The sequence below is a fragment of the Triturus cristatus genome, chromosome 12 (genome assembly GCF_964204655.1).
Source record: "Triturus cristatus chromosome 12, aTriCri1.1, whole genome shotgun sequence".
Taxonomy (NCBI): domain Eukaryota; kingdom Metazoa; phylum Chordata; class Amphibia; order Caudata; family Salamandridae; genus Triturus; species Triturus cristatus.
In genome coordinates, this window is record NC_140595.1 from 848,993,051 (window position 1) to 849,011,850 (window position 18,800).

Below are 18,800 nucleotides of genomic sequence, written 5' to 3' on the forward strand. Positions count from 1 at the left end.
TGACTCCGAAGCTCTCATTAGGCCAGCCAACTCACCCTGGGATCTAGTCTGGAAGTCTCGGGCCCAAGCAGGAAAGCAGGTCACTAGAAGCAGGGCAGTCCTCTGAGGGGACAGGGCAGGCTGCAGGGCAGTCCTCTGAGGGGACAGGGCAGGCTGCAGGGCAGTCCTCTGAGGGGACAGGGCAGGCTGCAGGCAGTGCTCTGAGGTACACAGCAGGCCATGGGCAGCGGGCAGTCCTTTTAGAGTCCCTCCACAGGTCCAGCAATCAACTGAAGAGTGGGTCTGACATCCCTATTTTTAGAACGGGTGCCCACTTTGAAGTGGAAGAAACATCTGGAGCCTTCCCTCCACAGAGGTGTCTGGGATTGCCTGCTTCCGTGCCCTGAGCCCAGTCTGTCTGTATTCTGTGAAGTTCTCTATGTGTGAGCTGCAGCTGCTCTTTTAAAGTGCAAGTAGGGATGTGCACAGCTCTGCCCCCACCCTGCCTTGGATGGCCGATGCTGCCAGCATCCAATCCCTCTATTGTATTGCTCACTGTCTGAGAGGAATATACAAAGTCCAGCTGCCAGCGACGCCTCTTCATGTGACCCAGGAAACAGAATGCAGGCCCTAAATACCTAGGGCAAGAAAATGCCAACTTTTGTTATTCATAAAAGGTTCGTTTTGCTCACAATCCAAATAATAGCAATTCAACGGTTTTAACCAATAATTGTTTGATTCTCACTGAAAATCCAACTGCAGTGTAGAACTATTGAAGTTCTTTAAAATCTCATAATTTACTTTTTGAAGCATAAGTACAGCCATAGCCGACACATGTTTCGCAGCAATACCTGCTGTGCTTGGGTGACGGGAGAACACAAGGCACGATGTGTGTGGATTCGAGGCATACTTTAACTTCAGGAGATTACCTGAAGCTAATCTGAAAAAAATGATGTCCCTTGAAACTACTGGCATTAGCAGTGATGCGCTTTGGGAGTTGAACGTTTAAGGACACTCCAAGTCATGGTTTGTTGGAAGGCCGCCGTTGGTATCCACTAATCACATCCACATTTTATATGAGCCCTGAATAAGCAGTTGTTTTGCTGCGAAACACGTGTCGGCTATGGTTGTACTTGTGTGTCACGAAGCAGTTTATGAGGTTTTAAAGAAAAACGTTGTAATTGCCATCATTTGGATTTTAGAAGAAAACTAAACTGTTTATGAAGAAGTTATTTTGTAATAAAAGTAAATATTTATGTTTAACTTGAGAATTCAGCAATGTTCATGTGGTAAACCCTGGCTTCGACCAGGTCAATTAGATTTGAACCATATTATTTTCGATGGTGTCACGATCATGCTAATTAGCACGTCAGCAGGGGTGTTGTTTGTAGGGGCAGCGCACAAACAAGAATATCTTTCACATGGGCTAATACTATTTAATAATTCAGAAAAATGAATACAGTGAATTGAAATGAATGGTGGCACTGAAGTGCAGATGGCACAGTGAAACAGAGATTTGGTGCTAAATTATATATAATATAAGCACCAGCACTCAGAATAGTTCACATACATTCAAAGCAAGCTGACCCAGTAAGTAGGTTCCTGAATCCCAAATCTATTAATGAGCAGAAAAAAGTCAGACGGTGCATCAGCTGTCGACGTTTTTGAGAAGGCCAATGAGAAATTTCCATTCCGCCAGAGTAATCGAACATAATTTGAGTAATTTCACGTTACGCTAGAATTCCCTTGATATGCTATTATACCACTGCGTGTAATTATCTGCACTTTCCAGCAAACGTTTGTTTAGTGCACAAATTAACAACACAAATTACCAGAATGTGAGTGAGTGGCTGCTGCGGCACTTGTGTTTTTGTGCAATTTTATTGCGCAAAATGTTTTTGGACACAAGGATGCATTTTGTGCTAAAATATATGGAAAATGTCGGTTTTACATTTCTTGTAATTCCACGTAAATATAAATTACACAAATGTTGCTCATCCCTAGCTTTTACCATAATAGTCGGAAATTGGAGGAGGTCACGATCAGGACTAGTCAATGATTCGCCACCGATCAGTGTAATGTAGGTGGGGGAATAAAACAGGAGGAGGACTGCTAGTTAATTGTGCAAGATGTTTTTTAAGGTACGATAGTTATGCCATCACACTAGTGTGCAACAGGCTCAACCAAAAAGAAAGAGCTACAGTCACATACATGTTACACCATCACACTAGTGTAGAACAGGCTCAACCACAACCAAAGACCTATGTTCACATACATGTTACACCATCACACTAGGATACACCCAGCCCACCCCATAATGAAAGACCTACGTTCACATACATGCTACACCGTCACACTAGTGTACAAGAGGCTCAACCACGTGCTAACTTGTCAAAAAAAATGCACCACAACGATGAGGGTCCCGCACCCATGCGCACAGGGAGTCACTTCCTCAAAATGTTTAAATTACCAGTGCTCACTTAACGAATGGTCACCGTTAAACCATCCCTACATTGAAATAATTTCACACTTGTAAGGAGCACTACAAATATACACAATATTTCCAAACAAATATCTTTGATTCAAAAACATTTATGCTCAAATCTCATATTTTTTAAACATGGAGAATGTCCAATTGTTCATGTACCAATGTGTTATTGCTTTGATGCCTCGGTTAGTCCTTTATCCATTAATAAATGTTCTTGCCAAAAACATTTTTTCCTTTTAATCCATCCAAATTTTTCTTTTGATCCATCAATCGTTGTTACCAATTTTTTATGATCCAATCACTTTATCATCCTTTTGATCCATCCATCGTTACTTTCCAATTATATAGAATATTGTATGATCCAATCATTAGATCAAGAGGTTATACTTCCATTCCTAATGTCCAATACTCTCAACAGAGTGCTAACTTGGTTAACATGGCAGGGGAACATGGCGGCCAGCTAGAGAGCACGGCTGCGAGCTCTGACGCTCCAGCAAAAGGAATCGGTACTATTTTGAATATTATGCGCTAAGTTTAGGCTTTGTGAGGCTTCAAAGCTAACATATAACTACCTGGTGTTCATTTCATTTTATGGCCCCTCTCTTCAGCGGCTCTGCGGTACTTGGCCTCGGCTCCCTTGCTGCCCGGGATTGCGTGGCTGCCCGGCCCGGGGTCGGCTCATCGTTGTTGCGCGCTGCACGTCAGCTGTGGAGCGGCAGGCACGCGGCAGCAGGTTTGAGCTTCTGGGTCGCGGGGGCATCTGGAGCGGCTGGAACAGGAGACGGGCAGGAGCAAGGTGGGCTCGGGTCCAGACCTGCAGGTTGGTATTTTTGAGGCTGATAAGGAGGTGAGAGGGTCGGTGAGTGGGTCAGAAGGGGAAATTTGGTTCTCATCATATGACAAACGCACAATTGGAGCCACAGATAAATGCGCAGACAAATGCACAGACAAATGTATAGACTCCAGATGTGAGTTTAATGCTAATGCAGCTCTCAAAGGAGATTAAAGATACATTTCCATTTCAGAGAGTAACCAAGTTAAAATACAGGAGTCATGTGAGAATTTGGATGCTAAAATGACTGATATAACAGTAAGATTAACAGCAATGGAGACAGTGATTGGAGGTTTGCAAGAGGAGGTTAAAGCCAACCATAGAGAGATCCAAACTTTAGTAAATAGCGAAAAGGAGATCAGGGATAAGCTGGAGATATTAGAAAATAATTCCAGGCGGAACAACTTGAGGCTCCTAAATGTTCCAGAAGGATGAAAAGGGAAACCTGAAAGACTTTGTGGTAACTATTAATAAGGAGTCAACGCCAGAATTTCAAACGTGGGACTTGGACCAGGACACACAAAGGGCGCACAGAGACCCGTTTAGACCGAATCCAAAAAGAGATAAACCAAGGAGAAGCCTACTAAATGTTCGTACCTATGTTATTAAAGAGGCAATTCTTTCAGCTGCTCTCAAAGCAAAAAGTTTCCAAAAAGATGATTGGTCCTACTTTATAAGGTCGGATATAGCAAAAGCAACCAAAAGCGCCAATGGGAACTTGGAAAGCATACCAAACCCCTGGAAACACTGGGGCCAACGGCACAACTGAAGTTCCCGGCTACTTTCAAAGGTATGTGGAGAAATAAAATGCATAACTTTAGGGAGGTCTCAGAAGTCGAAAATGTGATTGATTACATAAATACACAAAAAGACACATAATAGGCACACAATAGGCACACGGAATGGGCTGGAGCGACGGAGCATCAGGGGGGCAATGAGTCACCCCACATGGAGCAAGGGAGGGTTCCCCAGGGTGGGGGGTGGTGGGTCAAAGTTCAAGGGTTTTACTTTTTCACTTGTAATTATGGACACTGGGTAGGGAGCATTAGAGGAAAAATAAACAAAAAAACATCCTCATATATGATATGATGGCAAAATACTAAAAGGAGGCATCAAAGAGCAAAGGCAAGGGGGAGAAGAGCAGGAATACAATCAGAATACTATCCTGGAAGAGTAATGGCCTGAGAGTACATAGAAGGAGAAGGAAGATTCTTGAATTAATTAAATTGTCTGAAAATGATATCATAATCCTGCAGGAGACACATTTACGACAAGAGGAATGGAAAGGGGTACTCAAGTCAAATAAGTGGATAACACAGTTGGTATGCTCTAGTCAATATTGCAATGCCAAAGGAGTAGCCATATTATAAAAAAAATTGGCAAACACAAAAATAGAGAGTTACAAGGTGGATAGAGGAGGTAGCTGGGCTATAGTTAACATAAAAATCAATAAATTAGGATTCACATTGGTAGGATACTATGGCCCTAAAGTAGATGACCCCCCCCCCCCCAATGAGCTATACAGACACCTCTTAGATGCTAAGTATAATATCATCATGGCAGGAAATTTTAATATCTTAATGAATCCTGTCCTTGATAGATCATCAACTAAACATACAATAAATGTCCCAAAAATGAGAAAGAGCATCCAGCAGCTAGTAAAGGATCTAGGTCTATTGGATATCTGGAGATTTAATGCTGGTACTAGACAAAAATGTACGTATCGGAACAAGAAGTACTCCCGTTTCAAGAATTGATTTATTTCTTGTTGATGAAAGACTGAGAAAAAACAATCTTACAGCTACTCATCAACCTGAGCATTTGTCTCTCCACGCAGCAGTGAGGCTAGAAGTTCCTATGGGAAAACAACAGGCTGAATACAGATGGACATTAGATAGAACACTCTTGGGGAAACAGGAGGTGGTCGATGCTCTAAAACAAGATGTGGCAGAATTTTTTTATATAAATCAAGAGTCTGCAGAGCCGCACATTGTATGGGATACTTTTAAAGCCTATCTTCGGGGGAGAGTTACAAGTGATGCAGCTTTCAAACAAAAGGAAGGGAAAAGAGAGTTGAAGGAGAATGAGGATAACATTGAAAAGCACAGGAAAGTCTCTTCTCTTGTCATAATATTACTTTAAGAGTTGAGCTTCAAGGCAAGCTAAATGAGGCTAAAGAACACCTAGCAGAGTTCCTGGAAAGAAGGATCAGGGAGCGATGGGATGCCAGTAAAATGGCCCATTAGGAGTACGGGGAAGGGTGCGGGAAACTCCTTGCATGGCAGACAAATCAAGATCAGCTAAGAAACGAGATCAAAAAGGTGCAGGACGCTGCCACCCAAGAATTATGTTAGGATAATTCTGGCATAGGCAAGGCCTTCAGAAACTTCTTTCAAGACATATACTGAGGACACGAGGGCCTCTCAAACAGAATTAAATCAGTGGTTGAATCAGGACCCCTTACCCAGGATAAATACTAATCAGCAAACTTTATAAAATCAAGAAATCACTACTTTAGAGATAGAAAAATCCATTGCTCTTTTAAAGAAAGGGAAGGCGGCAGGACCGAATGGCATTCCAAACAAACTGTATAAAGTCCTAAAAGATGTTTGGGTCCCACATCTATATAAATTATTGAATAGCATCTACGTCCATCATTCCTCTCTCCCAGCTTCATGGAAAGAGGAAGTTATAACTTTAATTCTAAAACCTGCAAAAGATCCCTTGAAATGTGAGTCTTATAGACCAATCTCTTTATTAAACAGTGAGAACAAAATCTTTACACAAATTCCAGCTACAAGGCTAAACACGGTACTGGGTGACATTATACAATCAGAAGCAAAGGGGTTTTATGAAGCATGGACAGCTTAAGGACCTAACACATAAACTGGTCACTGCAATTGATATAGCCCCCACAACAAAATCCCCCCTAACCATTATAATGATCAACGCTGCTAAAGCTTTTGATCGAGTAAGCTGGCCTTATTTATACAATGTCATAGAGAAAAATGATTTAGGTACAAACTTCTTAAATGCCATAAGATCAATATACGAAGCACCAACAGCAAGGTTGGTGGTAAGTGGATCTCTTTCACCTAAGATTACGAAAGAGCGTGGGACTAGACAGGGCTGCCCCCGTCACCTCTACTTTTTAACTTGTACATAGAACCCCTTGCCAGGAGAATTAGATTGGAAAACAGGATTCCCCCCTTTAGATATCTGGATTGGGCGATAAAGGCAGCACTATACGCCGATGATTTGATGATTTATACACCAACTCCGGAGGCAACCTTACCCCTTATATGGGCATAATGGAAGTCTTTGGGAAAATCTCTGGCTATTAAGTAAATAAGGATAAAACCAAGACTATGACCTGGAATGGCTCAATAAACTCTCCATCAGAAAAATCAGAGATTAGATATCTGGGTGTTAAAATAATCAAGGATCTGGATAAACTAGCTTTCATTAATTTTAGGAGAATTCACATAGAAACCAAGAAATTATTAGAATCATGGATGCACTTGCCTTTGTCAATCTTTGATAGAGTAAATCTGAACAAGAGGATGATCCTCCCTAAATGTACCTTTATTTTTAAGACATTACAATTTTTAAAACGGAATGGTTTCAGAAATTACTAAGTGATCTAAGCTGTTTCATATGGAAAAATAAAGCCGTGTAGAACAGGCTCAACCACAAGGAAAGACCTACATTCAAAATACATGTTACACCGTCACACTAGGATACACCCGGCCCAACCATAATGAAAGACCTACTTTCACATACATGTTACACTGTCACACTAGTGTACAACAGGCTCAACCACAATGAAAGACCTACATTCACATACATGTTACACCGTCACACTATTGTACAACAGCCTCAACCACAACAAAAGATCTACATTCACATACATGTTACACCATCACACTAGTGTACAACAGGCTAAACCACAATGAAAGATCTAGGTCACATACATGTTACACGTCACACTAGTGTAGAACAGACTCAACCACAACAAAAGACTTGCATTCAAAATACATATTACACCATCACACTAGGATACACCAGGCCCAACCATAATGAAAGACCTATGTTCACATACATGTTACACCGTCACTAGTGTACAACAGGCTCAACCACAACAAAAGACCTACATTCACATACATGTTACACCATCACACTAGTGTACAACACGCTCAACAGCAATGAAAGACCTACATTCACATACATGTTACAAGTCACACTAGTGTAGAACAGGCTCAACCACAATGAAAGACCTATGTTCACATACATATTACACCGTCACACTACTTTAGACCTGGCCTGACCATAATGCAAGATCTGCGTTCACACACATGTTACACCGTCACACTAGTGTAGAACAGGCTCAACCACAACAAAAGACCTACATCGAAAATACATGTTACACTGTCACATTAGGATACACCTGGCCCAATCATAATGAAAGACCTACGTTCACATACATGTTACACAGTCACACTAGTGTACAACAGGCTCAACCACAATGAAAGACCTACATTCACATACATGTTACACCATCACACTAGTGTACGGCAGCCTCAACCACAACGAAAGACCTACAATTGCTGGAGCAGAGTTTTCTATTGAAAGTTTATTGAGATTTAAACTCCAGTTTTGTTTATATGTTATGATTAAAATTACTGATAAATAATCATTAATTACTAGCTTTGTTAAAAGTCTTGATTAATCAACATTCCTAATGAAAGAATTACACGTGGGAATGCATTTATGTTGCTTATTAATACGTGAACTAGGTTGGTGTGCAAATTAATTAAGTATGTGTGGCTTAAGTGTTATTTGTTTCGTGTTTGCGCTTTTTAAAAATAACGTGCTTTAATGCTTCTTTGTGTCGCAGATGGCTAGGTAATTACATACACATAAGGGTATTAGTGGGGATTAACACTGTATAATCATTACGATGTGGTAACGTTGTTTTGTGTTTCTTTTAATTAAGATGGTCCGTTTTGGCCTAATCCAAGATGGCCGATATTTACAGCCTGCACTCGAGTGATTGAAATGTGATGAGAGGCCTCGCTGAATTTGGTTGGAAACCACCTGACCATGGCCACTGGCTGTATTAAAAGTTTCCGTGAGGACAGCAGCTCCAGGCTCGCTGCCAATTGCCCTTGGAGAAGAATAAACCCACAATGAACTCTGATAAACTTGCGGTGGCTTCGCTATGGTTCCGAGGAAAAGCATTCATGGATGTATCATTTTCTAGCTTGAGTTTCCTTCTTCCGTGTTTTTATTTTTGTGATTTTTGTGAGCGGAGGTTTTCCAAATGTTGCGAGTCAACATCCTTTCCTGCTCGCTCTGCTCAGCGGCTCAACGGACGTTTAGAGTTTGTTTGTTACTTTTAATTTGTTAGTTTCACTATAAATAATGTTAGACTAGAGAGGGTCTAAGGCCACTTCTTCCTGAACCTATGCTCGAGAGGATCGACGCTGATTGAGAGGACGGCGACTCGGGAGACTTTACTGAGAGACCTGTCCTGACCCATTTAGCTACAATAGGTAACTATGAGAATAATGATTTTGCTATTGATTGACTTTCATTTGAACTAATTTAGATAAAATAACCTTTTGTTTGAATCCCAGTGTCGGGTGGTTATTTCTTTGTCATTTATTGAGTTCCGAATGTATTTCCTGTGTTTAAAATCATGACTCAAGACAGATCTTTAAGGTCGCATTGACCTCGCTTAGATGCAGATTGGTTTAGGATTTCCTCTCTCGTATCTTCAGTGTGGATAGATCGGAGCATATAAATTCTCCCTACTTCCACGGACAGAGTAATTCCACAGTCATACGCACATACACTCATCATTCGCTAGGGCCCATCACACTAACATTCATAACTATTACTCTATCCACACTGAAGATACAAGAGAGGAAATCCTAAACCAATCTGCATCTAAGCGAGGTCAATGCGACCTTAAAGATCTGTCTTGAGTCATGATTTTAAACACAGGAAATACATTCGGAACTCAATAAATGACAAAGAAATAACCACCCGACACTTATGTTTATGGTAGCAGTATGATGGTTTTAGATTATTGTCTTGATCTGATAGATTTCTTGTAAATAGGCTTTTTGATTCATTGATTTATTGGTTGATGTTGGTATACGTACTAATTCTATATGTTGAGGTCGTCGTATTGAGTTTTATGTAGTGTGTACGGCTTCTGGAACGTGGGGAGCTGGTGACGGTTCCGTAGTAGGGCAGAGGGAAATGAGTGCTGCTCTCGGGAAAAACGGGATTGTTGGCCCTGTACGTATGCGGGGAAAAACGTGTGGCAATTGAAGTTGCGCGTCACATTGTCTGGATTCGAAATCAGTGACATTGTCGTGTGTTACTATTAGGGAAATATTTTCAGCATAAAAGGAGTGCTTATGGTAGTGAAGGTTATCTGTGAAACTCTGGTCTTAAGTCGCAGGGATCCGTAAGGTTTGCCGTTAAAGCTTATCGCTGGAGAAGTAATAGGTATTCTCTGAGCTTGTCTGAAGGACTGGGCAGAGGTAAGTGCTGCTTGGTTAACAGGTGTTATAATTCTGTAGTGGGACAGACTGTTTGCTGTTCTCGGGAAAGGCAGGATTCTGTGTGGATGTGCTACATTTTCTAGTGTGAAAGTGCGTGAATGTATGAGCATTTAGTTGATTGTGAGACTCTTTGGAGCAGTCCTAGAGGAAACAGTTAATGGATGCATGTTAGAAGGGCAGAGTAGAGGGATGTGCTACTGTGTCAACGAAAGTATTAATTCCGCGGTAGAGCAGAGGTAAGCGCTGTTCTAGAGAAAAGCGGGATTCTTGTGAGAAAGATTTTCTTCTACTATTCTGTGGTTAGCGAAGCAGACAATGGAGATGTTTATATGTTGTAACTAATAGATTTGTAGAATCTGAAACGAAGTCTACCGAGAAGACTTTGTAAAGGAGGGGTAGACGAGTGACAGAAGACAGAGCAGAAGCGACTGCAGCGACTACTGACATCAGAGACAGACCGCGCTGTGATTGGGTAGTGGATCAGAACAGTGCTCGCGCTGGGATTGGTGCGTTGGTGTGAGTCGCGCTGTTGTTGGAAGGAGTACAGGGTGACGTAGACGCTCCAGGATTGGTGCGAGTCGCGCTGTTATTGGACAAAAGATCGTACAGTTGCGGAAGGGACTAAAAGAATAGTGGTAAACGCTAAAATGTATTACCAAACGGAGGAAAAGAAAAATAAATCCTTGTTCGGTAAAATTAAAAGGTGGTTCGACAAGGATAAAGACATAATAACTAGAGAAGGTGAATTGCTACCTCCGACGAGATCTCCTGCATCCTTCATGGTTGCGAAATATGGATATCATACCTGTATATGGTTAGATAACTGGGCTAAGTACACTAAGGATGACGGTGTTTTAGCGTTCCCGGAACATGGTTCATTTAATCTGGCCGTGTTGAGAAATTTACGGGACAAGATGATGTGTCTAGAGCCTAGACCAAGGCCGACACAGTTCGAGGCTTTGGTGGAATGGGAAGATGAGGTGCATGAGCGAGAAAAGCAGAGGAGTGGAGGCAATTATAGGTATATGTTCGGGAGAAAATATGATCGTGAAACTCATCATGATCGAATGAGGAGATGGCGAGATGCTAGTATGTCAGAGGGATTATATCCTATGAGGACAGTTGACGAGAAGGAAGAGAGGAAGGGTACAGAAAAGGTGCCTGATGCAGAAGTAAGAAGGTATGGGGCTAATGATTATGAGGATGAGGTCTTGGATGACATGATTTACAAAAGACCACCTCCATATAGACCAGAACCAGAAGAGAGCACGCCAGTTGCTACTCCCATAAGAGATACTTTACGAATTGTTAAAACTGAGGTTGTGACACCTGATCTGAAAAGTGGTAGCTCTTTCACGGAAAGGGAAAGAGAGAGAGAGCGGGAGAGAGAGAATCGAATCAGTGAAGAAAAAACAAGAGAATTAGCCAGAACCACATCTGAGCTGACTGAGAAAATTAGAGAGCTGACGAAAAATCTAGAAGCTGTTACAGTTGCTGTAACCATAGGTCCAGTTTTGCCTATTTTTGATAAGCAAAGAATGGGTGAGAATGGTTTGACAGTTCCCTATGTTGGAAATGGTTTGGTTGGTGCTTGCTCTTTGTAGGAATCAGGAATGAGAACGGGAGGAATTAATTTGAGACAGTCGAGACATGACACATGTAGTGGAGGATCAGATGTACAGCCTAATTCAGGATTGAATACTGGTTGTTTGGGAGGAACGATTTTGGAACCACAGAGGATGGCAGAACAAGTGGGTGCAGTGAAAAAGTCTACAGAAATAACAGCCGAGGATTTGAATGATTGGTTGAAAATTCTTCAAAAGAAAGATAAAGATTCACAGGCAATTGATGTAGCCAGGTTGCGCATAGAATTGGAGGAGCTTATTGCAGGAACAATTCCTACAGAAATATTGAAAAATCATCATGATGGAGAGTTGTTATTCATGTGCAAGAGTATCACCTGGAGGGCTAAGAGTACACATGACAGGTTAAAAGCAATAGCGAGTGAACAAGGAGTTGACATGGATAAGGTGAAAGCTTTGCAGAAGCCTTACAGGGTGGATTTCACCGACAAAGACATTGAGAATCTAAATGGTGTTGGTAGAACAGGGCAGATTAAGGAAATGATTGCCTTGTTACGAAAATGGGGTGATGTGGAAAGGTGGAAGGATAGATGGTACAAGAAAAGGGAAGATTCAGTGGACAGGACTTACTCAGCTTTCCCTTTGAGAGAAAAAGAAAAAACAGTGGATGCTTATCCTATGAGAGAGATTCCTGGAGGAGGATATGTACATGTCCCATGGACTAGACAGGATATTTTGTCGTTTACGAATGATTTCCCTCGACTGAGAGAAAAGCCCGTCGAGTGGTATAGGCAGGTAGACAGGTTTGTGAAATTGTCAAAAGTGCTGTGGATTGACCTGAATAGTCTGTTTGATATAATTGTTCCAGCAGACTTGTGGGCAGAGTGTAAAATAGTTGTAGATTGGCCTGCAAAGGAGTATCCAAGAGATCCGAAAACAGGAGCACCAGATCCAGAGGTTATGAGAAAGTATGATCAGGTTATTGTGTTCCTGAAAAATAAAGTACCCCCAAAAGAGACAGACTGGGTTAAGATAGATCGAACACATCAAGAAGCAAAAGAATCAGTTCATGCTTTTTATGAAAGGCTGATACTGGCTTTTAAACAGTTCAGTGGAGATGAACACCTGGGTGATAAGGATTTGAGTCATTTTGTATACAGATTTGTATATGGCTTGAGACCTGAAATCAGTGAAAGGATTCGTGAGCATACAGTTGATTGGCAGAGTTAAAAGATTGATGAAATTTTGAGACATGCAAAGTACTTCAGTGATGAGATTGAGGCAAAACAGAGAAAGCTGAAAGAGAAAGCAATGTGGGCACAGGTGAAAGTTGCAGAAAGACAAGAAGCACAGTTGGTGGAACAGGCAAATAATCCAGGAAATAGGCCCAGATATGCGGGAAAAGGAAAAGGGAATTTAGAGGAGGCAAAGAAAAAGTTCCCTTGTCACAACTGTGGACAATTGGGGCATTGGAGATCCGAGTGTACCAATCCACCATTAGTGAGTAATGAGAATAAATCCTTGAATCAACAGGTGCAGAACGAGGGGTGTAATCATCAGCAGCAACAGCAGAAGGTTGTCAGACAGCAGAGTCAAGAGCCAAGACCGCCCTTGCCGCAGAATAGAGGGTCTCAAAAGTATAACCAGGACTCGGGATTCTACAATGATGAGCAGGTAAACAAACTGAGACGTTCACACCCGGTACAGCAGTACTGGTTAAAAAATGAGGGGAGTGAGTCTGAAGGGGATTATTGATGGTGCCGAAGAGAGGAGGAAGAGTGCATACTTGGTGCAACTATAGAAATAGACCAGACAGGACCATTTGTAGATGGGAAAATAAATGGGGAGAGTGTTACTTTTTTGGTAGACACAGGAGCGACGAGATCAACTGTCAGGTCAGCAGATATAAGAAATCTTCCTCTCTCGGACGAAGCAATCCAAGTGGTTGGTGTAGCTAATACATAGATTAAGACTCGTCTTACTGAACCAGTAAGGGTAAGAATAGGGACATTTTCAGACATGCACAGATTTGTAGTCTGTGACACTAGTCCAGTAAACTTGTTAGGTAGGGACTTATTGTGTAAAATGAATTGCACAATTTTCTGTACTCCGGATGGAATAGCTTTTGAAACACCAGATGAGGATGTTTTGTACAGGATGACTCTAGATAATAGAGAGAGTGAGATTGTTGGTACATATGCTGTGTTTAATCCAGATGACTTGCCTCAGGAGTTGAGACACACAGTAAAAACAGCAGTTTGGGATTTTACTGGAGAAGATGTGGGATTGATGAATAATGTAGATCCAGTGAAGATTTCAGTGAAAGAAGGGATTGTTTATCCTAATATCCCACAGTACAGATTGACACCAGAGATAATTGAGGGAATAACCCCTATAATTGACAAGATGATTCAACAGGGTGTTTTGAGAGAGTTACTGAGTAGCCCGTGTAATTCACCGATAATGGGGCTAAAGAAACCCAATGGAAAGTTCAGGATTGTACAGGATTTGAGAAAGGTTAACAAAATTGTGGTGGCATGTTGTCCCATTGTGCCAAATCCGTCAGTGATTTTGTATCAGATTCCTCATGATGCTGAATGGTACACGGTGATTGATTTGTGTCATGCTTTCTTTTCAATTCCATTGCATCATGACAGCCAGCCGATTTTTGCATTTCGGTTTGGACAGCGTATTTTGGCATGGTGTCGTATCCCACAGGGGTATACAGAGAGTCCTTCGATATTCAATCAGTTATTGAAGAAATCATTGGAGAGTTTGATCATGCCTGAAAGCTCAGTACTAGTGCAGGACATCGATGACCTACTTGTGGCATCGAAGACACGTGAAGCTTGTGAAGTAGATACCATAGCTTTACTGAATCATCTGGCAGATGGAGGGTTAAAGGTATCTTCAGCCAAATTGCAATTTTGCAAAAAAGAGGTGCATTATCTTGAACACAATATTGAAAAGGGTCTGAGAAAGGTGACCGATGACAGGATCAAAATTATCAGAGGAATGAGAGCCCCAATGACCCAAAGAGAAGTGAGGATGTTTCTGGGGATGGTGGGTTATTGTCGTCAGTGGATAAGTAATTTCTCCCTGATAGCAAAGCCACTGATTAAATTGACTAAAAGTGAGGTGAGAGACCCATTGGAACTGAATGCAGAACAAATGGCAGCATTTGAAGAGTTGAAGAGCAGAATGTGTGAAGCCCCTGCTTTGGGAATGCCAGACTATGAGAAGGAGTTTGAGTTGTACTGCAGTGAGAGAAATGGTTGTGCACTTTCAGTGTTAATTCAGAAACATGGACAACTGAGAAGGCCAATTGCGTACTTCTCATCAACACTTGACCCCGTAGCTGTGGGTTTGCCAGGTTGCCTGAAGGCAGTAGCTGCTACATGCAGAAGCTTGGAACAGAGTGAGGGTATAATAATGGGATATCCTGTAAGGGTATTCGTACCTCATGATGTTGCGATTCTTTTGACAAGAAGCAGAACTCAGTATATGTCACATAGTCGGCTGACTAAATATGAGAAAATCATTCTGGGAGCATCAAATGTGACTCTTGAGAGATGTGTGAATGTGAATCCAGCAACATTGTTACCAGATGCTGAAAATGTGAATGTGGGAGATGATGTTGATCATGATTGCTTGGATGTGCTTGATTACTGCACAAAACCCAGACCAGACATAAGAGATCTGCCATTACCTGAGAGTGATCATGTGTTGTTTGTGGATGGATCATGTCTGAGGACTGATGATGGTGTGCTGAGTGCAGCATATGCAGTGTGCAAGGTTTCAGAAGTTATGGAAGCTTCACCTTTGAAAGGAGTAAGATCTGCTCAAGTGGCTGAATTGGTGGCATTGACGAAAGCTTGCAAGATTGGGAAAAATTTGAGAGTGACTGTGATGACTGATAGTCAGTATGGATTTGGAGTGGTTCATGATTTTGGCCAGCTTTGGCTACAGAGAGGTTTCTTGACATCGAGTGGGACTCCAATAAAGAATGCTGAAGTGATTGGGAAGTTGCTTGAGGCGATAAAGCTGCCTAAAGAACTAGCAGTTGTAAAATGTGCTGCTCATGGACAAGGAGATGATTTTGTTACTCTTGGTAATCGTTTTGCTAATGACATAGCACAGTATTGTGCAAACAACAATCATTCGATTAACCGGGGACGAGAAAGGGAGATGTCTTTTTGTTCTGTGATGTTTACTAATGTCCTAGAAACGTGGGATGAAGTGAAACAGTTGCAGGATGAAGCAGGAGATGAGGAGATGAGAGATTGGATTAAGGCAGGTTGTGCCCCTAGAGAGACAGATCATGTTTGGATCTATAGAGATGGAAGACCAGTCATGCCTAATTCCATGTTGTCAACAATGGCAAGAATGTATCATGGCCAGGGCCATCTGGGGAGGGACGCAATGATTAGGTCCTTTAAACAAACCTGGTACAATGCAAAGTTCAGGCGGATTGCAGAGAGCATCTGTCAAAGATGTTTGATTTGTCAGCAGTTCAATACTGGAAAGAAGACAGTGGTGAGCCTAGGAACAATAGGCAGAGAAGGAGGTCCTTTTACCAGAATGCAAATAGATTTCATTGAAATGCCCCAAGTGAACAGATTGAGGTATGTTCTAGTGGTAGTCTGTTTGTTCTCAAGATGGGTGGAGGCCTATCCGACTAGGAGAAATGATGGAATAACAGTGGCAAAGTTACTGTTAAGAGAGTTGATTCCTAGGTACGGGTTCCCAGTGACAATTGAGTCAGACAGAGGTGGACACTTCTACAATGAGCTCATGGGTTTAATTTGTGAAGCATTGAGCATACAGCAGAAGCTACATTGTGCATACAGACCAGAGGCTTCTGGTGTCGTTGAACAGATGAATGGCACAATCAAAAACCGAATTGGTAAGATGTGTTTAGCCACTGGAATGAAATGGCCTGATGTCTTGCCTCTAGTGCTAATGACTATTAGATCTACTCCAGATAGAACAACAGGGTTGAGTCCACATGAAATATTGATGGGACGTGTAATGAGACATGCTTTCGTGCCTGTCAACAAGTTGATGACAATAACTGATGACATGATTTTGGATTACGGTAAAGGCCTGGCCGACGCAGTTCATTCTGTGTTTCACCAGGTTGGAGAAGACGCTACAACACTTGAAAAGAAGCAAGCCCATGATCTGAGTCCAGGGGACTGGGTGAGGATTAAAGTACACAGAAGAAGAAATTGCTTGGTTCCAAGGTGGGGAAGGCCAAGACAAGTTATTCTGACTATGACAACTGCAGTGAAGTGTGCTGGTGTGAAAAACTGGGTTCATGCAAGTCATACTCAGAGTTCCGAATCCAAAGGATGGGACTGGTAAAGAGTATTTTGAAGAGTCAGATTCCAGTGATGATGCAGAGACTGAACCAGTGAGAAGAAAAAAGAATCCTGAAAGGGGGGAAGGAGAAAGAGAGTCAGGTGATTCTTTTTTCTTTCCGAGAGAGGCTTCAAGAGAAACATTGAGGGTCTCAGAGGGGAGATCGGATTCTGTAAGAGTGCCTGAAGTTCCAATAAACAGTGGGGAAGAAAGAAGAGAGAAGAGCAATTCCACAGAAACTACACCTGAATCAGATGAGGAGGTTGAAGATCCACCTGAGATTACACCTGAAGAAGCAGGGTCAGAAGAAGATAGAGAGGGACAGATTGCGGAAGACTCCTGAGGAGGTGTAGGGAACATTCCTGATAAGCTAGGTGAAGGGACAAGTAGACAGCAAGAAGATTGCGTGTCGGAGACCCGAGGAGGGACAGAAATAGGGAAATCTCAATTGGTGGTGGAAAAGACTGTGGAGCAAAAGAAAATTGTTCATGGACAAGAGGCAAATGAAACAGAATCAGATGGGAGTGAGAATGAGAAATCAGAGGGTCGAGTTCTGAGAAAGAGAACTTGGATCGGAGAAAGAAATAATAAAGAAGTGAGACCAAAAAGGGTTGTAAGAGGAGATCTTTGGCCTAACAGAATAAAGAGACTGAGGTACAGACTGACACGAGCAAATTCATCGAAAGCTGAACAGGTGAACGAGGTGTCTAGTCAGAATCAAGCAAAGAGTGATAAACTGAAGGTCACAAAGGAACCGGAGGAGATCAAGAGAATCAGAAAACCTAACCAGAAGTATAGGTCACCGGAATGGACGTACGTGGCACTGTCTGAAGGTGAAGAGGCAGAAAGTCAAGGAAATCCAGAGGGGACCGTACGAGAAGTGGTTGAGGAGGAGAAAACTGTTGGAATCCTGAAAGTTATCCTGACTGACATTGGAGAAGAGTCGGATGCTCAGGATGTTGTTGAAGATCTGATACAATTTGATGTTGCTGAAGAAGAAGTGAAAAGTGATGAAAATCCAAATTGAGTGAATTAAAGGAGTCACTTGGAGAAAAGTGAAAAGAAGAAAGTCTGAAATTAGCTGTTTGAGTTAATATAGGTATCTAAAATTTCAGTAGTGGAGTAGAAGAGGCTAAGTCAAAAGACACTGCCAAAGTAGTAAAATGGCTAACACAGAGAATAATCAAAGTGGATGTGCCTTCTTGAAAAGATGGTGTAGAATGTGCTGCTGCTGTACTGGATTATTAATGCTGTTATGGGGTGTATTAGCTTTATTAGTTACTTTTAGAGTTACAATAGACACTTTTGGAATACATGCTGAGAATGTGACTAATATAGAGAAGAGTTCACAGAAAGTAGTTCCAACTAGAATTAGTAACACTTATATACATAAAGATAGGTCAATTAATGATTTTTCTAGCAATGTTTTTTCAAAATTATTGTACGAATACGTAAAGACAATGGAAGTTAGGGATTGCTACGTTTGTATGCAATTGCCTGCATCTGTTTCAGAGGGTGTTACTTATCACCATCTACCAGCTACGTATGGGATTTCATGTAGTGTGTTAAGTAGTGTTTTTTATTTGTTAGGGAAAATAGATTATGAAATGTCAAACAAAGATAATATTTTTGGGCAATTGCCTATGAACAGAAAGCTGAATCCAGCTAAAGAAGCTAACATTTTTGGTGAGATTTTTATTGAGACAGAAGAATTAACATTAGATTACATTTTTAGAAATAATTTAACTTGTAGTTTGAAAGAAGAAGAAAAGGCTTTCCTAGACATGGTAGAGGAAAGGAGAGTGAACATGCATGAAAAGGCAGGGAAATATAAAGTGAGTGAGACAATATGGGATATTGAGATGGGAAAGGAATTGAGGAATGGGGCCAGTCCAACTTTGGCTTTAGATGCACCACAGAAGGGTAAACTATGCATTACCAGAAAGAAATCCCAATATGATAATTACTTTGTTGGG